Genomic DNA, 9,665 nt, shown 5'->3' on the forward strand with positions numbered 1-9,665 from the left:
CCTAGGTATATGTTCTCTCAGGTCATATTCACACCCACTAATGAAGCAGGTCTTGTTATTATCTTTTTACAATTAATCTAATTGATTGGATCACATACTTGTCTCTAAAACATATTAAAGGCTCTAAGATTTAATTTAGAAATGCCCAGAATTCTACATTATAAAAGAAATCTCTTCCCTCTTTCTTATTAGACTGTAGAGTCCACAAATGTTTGTGATTCTAAGTATCCAAGAACAGAACCAACACCGCATTATAGCTACCTGCAGTGGGCAGAGAGATTTTCAAGACAGCAGTTAACATAACAAGCATATATCCAATCAGCCCTTGTTTTTAAATTCTTATTTTTAAAATGTTTAAAATATGTTAGGTAAATTATACAGTGAATAGGACAAAATAAATACATTTAGCTTAAGAATATCAGTGTACTGCACAGTTAGGGACCAACTGGCAAAACTGCTTTCTGTGTAACATTAAGGCATTTACACTGATAGTATTTGTTTTGGTGTTCTGAGGAGAAAAATTGTTAGTTTTGTAGGCCATCTGGGAAAGGTCTGTTACATTTTCCAGAAGGTTCCATGAGTGCTGGGACTGTGTCATAGTACCTAGCATAGTGCCTGGTGCAAATAGGCACTCAACAAATTTTTGTTGAATGAATGATACTCTACAACTCTCCCCTGTTTCCTGGCAGTGAGAAAAGGAAAAATATGTATAAATACGAGATACCATTTTTTTGTATGAAGTTACTCCTGCTTAAAAGGAGAAACCCATTCTTTAGAAACCTCTTCTTCAGTTTGCAGAAATAAGTAAATTCTTTAAAAGGAAGCAAGGATGGCTCCTGGGGACTAATAAACACACATCTCCATAGTACCAAAAGAGTACAAGATGAATTCTATTAGAACCAAAAGGCAGCTAAAAGCTAGAAATCCCTACAAGGGGCTATTTATTTACCTCAAAGACCAAATTTAGCAAAATTCTCAGTCATATTGAAGATCAGGAAATCCAAAACTTAAGCTTCCAGAAAATATAACTGATTATAAAATATTTTCAGTTTCCATGCCTGCTTTTCTACCTATCTGACCATTAGGACTATTAGGAAAGTATAGTATATATCCTAAAATGTGTGATTTATAAAAGTTGCTTCAATCTCAACACTGATTTTTATTACATAGTGGGACCGTTTCCTTCCTTCTTTTTGAAAATGTACACCTCTAACACCATATTCCACAGGAAAACGTTTTCTACAGCCAACTTTATAGAAACGTATATTAAAAAGAATTCTAAAGACCATTCCAAAATCCTTTCCTCACCAACGACTGGTTTTGTATTTGTTAGACCTGAATCAATATACAGCATTGCTATATTCTCTTGCTTTTGCCTTTCATACCTTTTTATTTAGATCTTCATCCTCATCTATTTTTAAAAGGAGGCAGTATGAGATGATCACGCATAATACTGAAAGCTTACTCTTTGACCCTCCCCTTTGGTATTAACTGAGGCTCATAGGGTGTGACTTTTCCCCGTGGTCTTTCATATGCCTTCCTGTCTGCTTACCAGTGGTCAACCAGAGTGAATTAACTAACAGTTAAAATAGAATGATTTTCCTACTAAATTATTGAGTTACTAACCCCATTTTGTGGCCTATTTGTATAAGATATGTAGGAAAATTACTTCTTTCAAATGTATTTTTCAAGATGACATAGGTGATGGCAACCTAGTTTTCCAAGTTAATTAAATTTGAAACCAGACTACTGGGGGGGGTGGGAATGCAAAAAAATTCAAAATGACTCAAAATAGCAATAGGCTTCAACTATATTTTAACAACTTTCACAACAAACCCCAGTGTCTGTTTTGGCAAAGACTATCTCATAACTTTATTGAGAAAAACAAACTCAAGATGCCAAAACATTTTAGCAAAATTTCAGACTTATGGTTTATTGCTTTGTGACTTAAAATAATAGAAAAAAAATAATTAAAAGGTCTGGAATGAAACTGCTAAACTTCAAATTTAAATTCTTCCAGCTACCTGCACATGGATGTTTACAGCAGGTTTATTTATAATTGCCAAAATATGGAAGCAACTAAGATGTCCTTCAGTAGGTGAATGATAAATAAGCTATGACAGTGGTACATCCAGATAATGGAATATTATTCAATGCTAAAAAAAATGAGCTACCAAGTCATGAGAAGACACAGAAGAACTTAAATGCTTATTACTAAGTAAAAGAAGCCAATCCAAAAAGGCTACATACAGTAGTATGGTTCCAATTATATGACATTCTGGAAAAGGCAAAACAGACAGTAAAAAGATCTGTAGGTGCCAGAGGTTGCGGTAGGGGAAGTTGGGATGAAAAGGTGGAGCACAGAGGAATCTTAGGACAAGATGTACATCTGATACCATACTCTGAATGATACTATAAGGTGGGTATGTGCCATTACACATTTGTCCAAACCCATAGAATATGCAACACCAAGAGTGAACCCTGAGGTAAACTACGGACCTTGGGGTGATAATGATGTGTCAGTGTAGGTTCATCAGTTGTAACAAATGTATCACAGTAGTGGGCGGATTGATAATGTGGGAGGCTATGCATTAGTAGGAGCAGGGATAGATGGGAAATCTCTGTACATTCCTCTCATTTTTGCCATGAACCTAAAACTGCTTTTCTATAAAGTCAAGTCATTTTTAAAAATGCAGTGCACCTCCTGGAAAGGGATACGATTTTCCTCACTGAGGTTTTCAAAGAGGATAGAGATACTCTCTGTCAGAGCTCTGTATGCACAGGAGGCAGGCAGTGGATAGGTATTCAGACTAGATCATTGTTAAGTTCCTTTTTAAAAATAATTTCCAAAGTTCTTAAAAACCTCAAGTAATATAAGATACAGCTAAAATAACTGATGTCAAAACTCTACAAATAAAAAAAAAAAAGGAGGGTGCCTGGGTGGCTCAGTCAGTTGAGCGTCTGGCTTCGGCTCAGGTCATGATCTCATGGTTCATGGGTTCGAGCCCCACATCGGGCTCTGTGCTGACAGCCAGCTCAGAGCCTGGAGCCTGCTTCAGATTCTGTGTCTCCCTCTCTCTCTGACCCTCCCCTGCTCGCACTGTCTCTCAAAAATAAATAAAAAAACATTAATAAAAAGAAGGGAGAAAAGTTCCTGAAGGCAAAACAAAGAATTGTAATGGACAATTAGGTTAATATAACAGCTAAACAATATGATTAGTAAAGGTATATCAATAAGTTCATGTTTAAAAAAAAATTCCTCCAGCAGATTTTAAAATCTATTGACATCAAATGACGTTGGTACAAGTTCCATGTCAATTCTCTGCCATAGTATCCCTCATGAGGGGAGATGATGCCTGGTGATAGTTCAGATGCATTATGTTACTTACAGTGATTTGAGTGTACTAGACTCTGACCTATGGACTCTATATCCCACAGTCCCCCTTATGAGCAAGTTATAGCCCCAAACAACAGGACATCCAAGTTAGGAGAAGGGCCAGTACCTGATTGGCCACAACTGATCAGCACATGACTTTGGCCCCTCATGCCAAAAGAACTAACAACACATGGGACCCTCATGAAGTTTCCTCTGAGGAAATAACATCTAAGGCCCAATTGTTTACTGTCCTGTCATGAAATGCATCTACTGCTAATGCAGCCGTCCTGAGCTGGAAATATACACCAACCTACCGAACCACCTCCTGAGGTCCAGAGAGGGGAGGGGACAGCCATTCCAACCTGTGGCAGAGTTGGAATAGGCATTCAGGGCTTGATACCAGCAACTAAAGTTTTCCAGAGAACTTTCCCACATCATTCCATCTTGAAGTAAACCAATTCTATTCCTGGACCCTTCAAGTGGTCGTGATTTCTACTTCTCATGCAAACTCTGCTTGCCTTAAACAGCAGCAATCTTGTTAACCACAAATTCTATTCCCTCTCTCCAATCCCTAAGCTTGCCATACTTTAAAGTGACTGCCAAAGGAGGAAGATATTGATGTTAATTGAGTCTTCCGATTTCTCCCCATAAAAGTTATGAAGTTGCTTGATGAAGTTAATTTATTATACAGTAAATATGTGGTGGGGTAAGGTCGGGGGTACTGTTCCATTTCAGCTCCTGGGTCTTTTGCTGATGAAGCCTTTGAACTCTTGCCCATGCCAAGCTCATGAATCAGTGTCATTTACCATGCACATTTAGATAATTGAAATAATAAAGATGAAATGGATACAAAAGATCTACTATTTCATGAATAGTAATTCCTTTTTATCAGGGCACCAACAGTGAAGCAAATTGGACCACCTACCTTTTTTGTCTCTTCTTACCCCATCTTTCCACCATCCTACTTATTTTCATTTTATTTCTCAAAAAGTACTAATATGTATATACAGCTATATATATGAGCTTCTAATCAAAATTATAATTCTGAATGAAAATGATTTGGAAATTTATACTAATACTACACAGGAAGAAAATCAAACATAAATGTTTATATTTATGTTTCTTCACCATGGTTATAAAAAGCTTAAGCATACAAAAATTGAAAGTTTAAAAACTCAGCTTACTATAAACTTTGAAATATTATGCTGAAAAAGAATAAAAGTGTTCATATTTAAAGCCACTTAACCTGCTATAAAGTCAGGAAAGAATATCATTCCTAAAAATTAAATACCCCTAAAATAAACAGAGTCAGGAAGACATTGTTGTTATGAGAGGACATCATTAATTTTGAAGGTTATTTTGAATGTCCAAGCCTGCTCTGGAATCCCAGTGAAGATGATAAATCACGTTTACCTCCTTTACTAGAAACTAACACAAATTTAAAAGTGACAAAGCACATATGATATGATTCAAAAGGATTCTTCTGGATCAGTTTCCAATTTCAATATTAGTTTTCTATCTAGGACTGAACTTCAAAATGCTAAAACAAACCACCACAAGTCAGAAAGAAACTAATGGATAAAAGGAGCACATGCTCTTGACAAAGAATGCCAGAGAAGAAAACTTCTAAAAGGAAATTTCTGTTAAAAAACAACCAACCAAAAAAAACCCCCAGAAACACTTATTTAATACATGCCTGGTGCTACCAATGCACTTTGTCTTTTGCCTGCTATGTCACAAGATACCAGATTGACAGTGGTCTAGTTTCAAAGTGTGGACCTCTTAGCAAACATTTGGGATCTGTTTTCATCTTTCCCCCATGACAGCCTCCCTTTGTCATCCTGTGCTGCCTCAGCCCCTGGAAAGATCATTATCCTGAAGATAATTCTTTCTGAGAGCCCAAAACAGTGGCAGGCACACATAAGGCACTTGACAAACATTTGTGAATTAGTTAATTAGCCGACGCTCCCACAGTTTCAGGGTTTCTCTTCCACCAGCAGGAGAAAGCTAATTTCCCCAGAGTCCCTGGAAATTTCTGCTCAAACCATCTAGATAACTCATTGGGTTGGCTTTCAAACTGGGTATTTCTCCAAATAGAAGTGCTGTCTGGAGTTTTTTCTGCAAGTAGTGACAAATCAACAACAAAGGAGAAGAAATTAGAAAGTAAGTAAATCATAAATTCATTCCTCCTTCCTACAAAATATATTCAAACAAAACACAACAAATCAGAACAAAACCTCTGGCACACCCTGGGGGAATTTTTATTTTCAGGGTTTTGTTTTTGTTTTTGTTTGTTTGCATTCCTTAAAACGTAGGTATCAGCATTTCATGAAGGCATGAATTTTGGCATTTCAGACTAGGGGGTTTTAGTGCAGAGACTTCAGGAATTAGAAAGTTAAAACAACAGCGGAGTCAGGCTTCAGGGATCAGAAGACACCTCTGTCTCTGAGGGCATCAATATAATGAGCTTAATACAATCTTGAGAAAAAAACAGTCATTGGCATCTATCAGCTAATCCAAGTACGCACCTGCTCACCAAAAGGAATTGACAATATATTTCATTTCCAAAAGCACCTTTTGGAGCACATATGCAAGTGTCAGACACTATGCCAGGCAACAGGCAGTGAGAAATGATTGAGAAGTTGTCCAAAGGAGAGACATAAACAAATAGCTATAACAAGACACACAAAGTTACTTTCAGTGATACTCAGTTCTTCATTCACCAGACTTCACTAACAATAGTGACTTCCCTTTGCCTCCAAAGATGTTAAAGTAACTAATTATATAAAATGACCAAGCTCTAAAATTCCTAGGGGAAATCATTTTATTTTAAATATAATCCAGATGAGAATTTGTAGGAGGCACTGTCAGGTGAGTTGTAGGGAATACCAGGAGCAGAATAGGCTCTTTCCTTCCTCCCTGCTTGAGGGTCAGGGGCAAAATGCCATGTGGGAGTCCTACACCATGGAGCAACCCAGCACAGAAAGAGGGCAGAGCTTGTGGTCAGGTGGGCAGGGCTGGTACCTACTCCAGAGGCTAAGTAGAGTAGACATTGTTGATTGAGAGCCAGCAGGCCTGTCCCGGGATGTTGTAGGGCACAAACTGACCGCTTAGCACAGCCTAAGCAGAGTGCCTGAGTCAGGGAGTGGGTGCAGGACCAAGGAAAGGTCTCATCAACAGACAGAGGCCCTCTATCATTGGCCAACCTGAGAAACACTAGATCACACATTTACTGGCTACAGACATCAGGGAAGGAAGCCAGAAAAACATACCGGGGCAAGTCTTCCTGGAGATGCCAGCAGCCACAGTGCAGCTGGGAGTTCCTCATGTAGACAGATCCAGGCTCCCTGTAGACCCAAGGGACCAGCCTGTGAGAGCAAATGCCACCTTGACTCCACATACCCACTAGCTAAAGACAGCAGAGAACTTGGGATGGAAATTAGAGCAATCATACCTAAAGACAGGTTTATCTGGAGACACTGTAAATTGCTGAGTGGGCTTAAGGTTTGTGTTGAGGTAGACTGTGCATTTAGTTATTTTCTTCTCACCTAAAATGGTGTAGGATTCTATGAAGTGCAAGATAGTTCTAGAAAAATAAAATATATTTTCTCTTGTGCATCTAAGTTGCAGTAGACAGTCCTACTACACAGAAAGAAAGAGGTGTAAGAGTCTGCCAGGCACAGAGAATTAAGGAAACAAAGTACAGGGTTGGGAATATGAACAATACACTTAAGGACTAAAAGGATTTTCAACTTGACTGTAGAAGAGGGTTCAAGTGGAAGGTCACGATGGGTCAGGGCAGTACTGAGGCTTACAATTCCTTATAAATGGAATTTAAACCTTGTTTTTCTGACCTTAAATTCAATATCCTTTTCTTTTAAGAAGGAATGTGCTAACAATAGAGGGATACATTGACCACTGATAAAGGAGGAAAAAGAATTGCAGGGTAAAAAAATCTTATGGACAAGAGGAGCTGAATTCATTATATGCACGTTCATGTAAAAAATGATCAAAATGAGCAAAATAATAAAAAGAGACATACAGTAAAACTGTACCACACCAAGGGATTGCCTGGTTTTACTTTCCACAGGACTGTAAACTGTCTGAAAGAAACAAGAAAAAGGCATGTCTGGGTTGAATTTCAGCACATTGCATGAGGAATTAATTACCTCTAATTTCAAAACTAGCCTTTCTGGTGTTTGCTTTCAGTTGGGGATATTTATGACTTTGTATTATTTTTACACTGAATTAGCAGGGCTTTCCCCTCTTGATTATCTATAATACAAAAGCAGCCATATCTTTCTCCATCATATTACTCAGTATAGAGGTCCTCATGATCTCATCAGGTAAGGGGGCTATCATCCAGAGCCCTGTGTGTCCATCCACCACCCTGTGTGTCAATAAGGGTAGTCCCCTTCCCCATATTTGAGCCTCTTCAGCAAAGGAGGGTGAAGATGGATAGCAGTCCACTATAGCCCTGTGGGGTGTCATCTTACAGGCCAGGAAAATCTGTAGCAACCACTGAGCAAGTGAGTAGTACACTCATTGTCAAGGTTTCCCCTTCCATATTTGTCTATATCCCTATCCTCTGAGGGGAAATGGGTTTTGACCTCTAGGACCAAGGGCATCTGTGGTTTACCTACCATCTTACCCAAAACTTCACTAATTTAAATTGGAATTTTGTCTGGCAGTTTGGATTGTTTTTTTGATTAAAAGTCAATGGTACAGCGCTCCTGCCCCCCAATTTACAGGGGCTTCTCATGATACTGAAGGGGCTGCACACATGAGATTACATGCAGCTCTTCATCCATCCCAAGTTGCAGCTCATCTTCTGAGAAGATGGTCAGCCTCTCCACCCCCACTAGAGACTATCAGAACCTTAAGGATAAAGAGTTGATTCTAAGATAATGTTTGGTAACTAGTAGGTGCTCAATAATGGCTAATTGAATGTGACAGATCCTAACAAAAGGAAAAGACAACTGGTTTAAACTACATTAAGAGAAAAGCTATTATCTCAAATTATTTTCTTTGCAATGAGCTTCACTGAGCACCAGAATGGTGTGGCGTGTCCACATGAAATTCAAATCAACAAGCACTAACTGACAGATCCTGATGAATGACTAATGAACGGAGAAAACATTAATCAAAACATTAGAGTTGGTAGGAGAAATAGGATCCCCCCAAATCGATTTGTTAACTGGTCTTCCCTTCCACAGAAATCTATAGGTGGTACAAATGTGTATACACATCCTTAGAGTATGGACCAGATCCCCAAGCATGAGAATCAACTGCAGTGAATCAGAATCCTTGAAAGTGTGGACTAGGAATCTACATTTTAACCACATTCCAATAGTGATTCCTATGCACAATAGTCTGAAAATCTATGCATGAGACAAGAGTGATCCTTTCTGTTGTGAATTCCAATCGTGAATTCAAAAGTGAATTTCAGTGGAGAAAGTATGATGTTTTTTAAAAAAATGATGTTGGATAAATTGCAAATCTACATGGGGGGTTAGAAACATGTATCTTGACATCCACTTTAAAACACAAACAAAAAATTAATTCCAAATGGTTTGTAGACCTAAATACAAAATGCAAAACAATTAATCTCCTGAGCAAAAAATAAAATAAAATAAAATAAAACAAAAAAAACCCCAGAAGAGTACCTTCCTGATTTTGAATAGGAAAAGAATTCTTAAGTCATACGTCATAAAAAGTATTAAATAATTTTTCCTTTAGGAAAAAAATGTACATTGAAATACATTAAAGTTAAGAACTGATGTTATCATTACACCTGGGTGGCTCAGTCAGTTGGGTGTCTGACTTCAGCTCATGTCATGATCTCGTAGTCAATGGGTTCAAGTCCCACATCGAGCTCTGTGACGACAACTCAGACCCTGCAGTCTGCTTCAGATTCTCCCTTTCTCTCTCTGGTCCTCTCCCACTAGCACTCTGTCTCTCTCTCTCTCAAAAATAAATAAATACTAAAAAAATAAAAATAAAAAAAGAAATGATATTATCAAAGGACACGATGAAGAAAGAGAACTCAAGCCACAGACTGGATGAAGATATATGCAATGTACACATCATATCTGACAAAGGACTAACAGCCATAAACCCATAGAAAAGGCAACTTGACAGTAAGATGAACAAAAGACTTGAAGAGGCACATCACAAAATGGATTAAATATGGGTAAGTGGGTTCAACAGTATTAGTTACCAGGGGAACGAAAATCAAACCACAATGAGATATCAGCTTACACCCAAGAGAAAGGCTAAAAAAAAAAAA

The sequence above is a fragment of the Suricata suricatta genome, chromosome 2, assembly GCF_006229205.1.
Source record: "Suricata suricatta isolate VVHF042 chromosome 2, meerkat_22Aug2017_6uvM2_HiC, whole genome shotgun sequence".
Lineage (NCBI taxonomy): Eukaryota > Metazoa > Chordata > Mammalia > Carnivora > Herpestidae > Suricata > Suricata suricatta.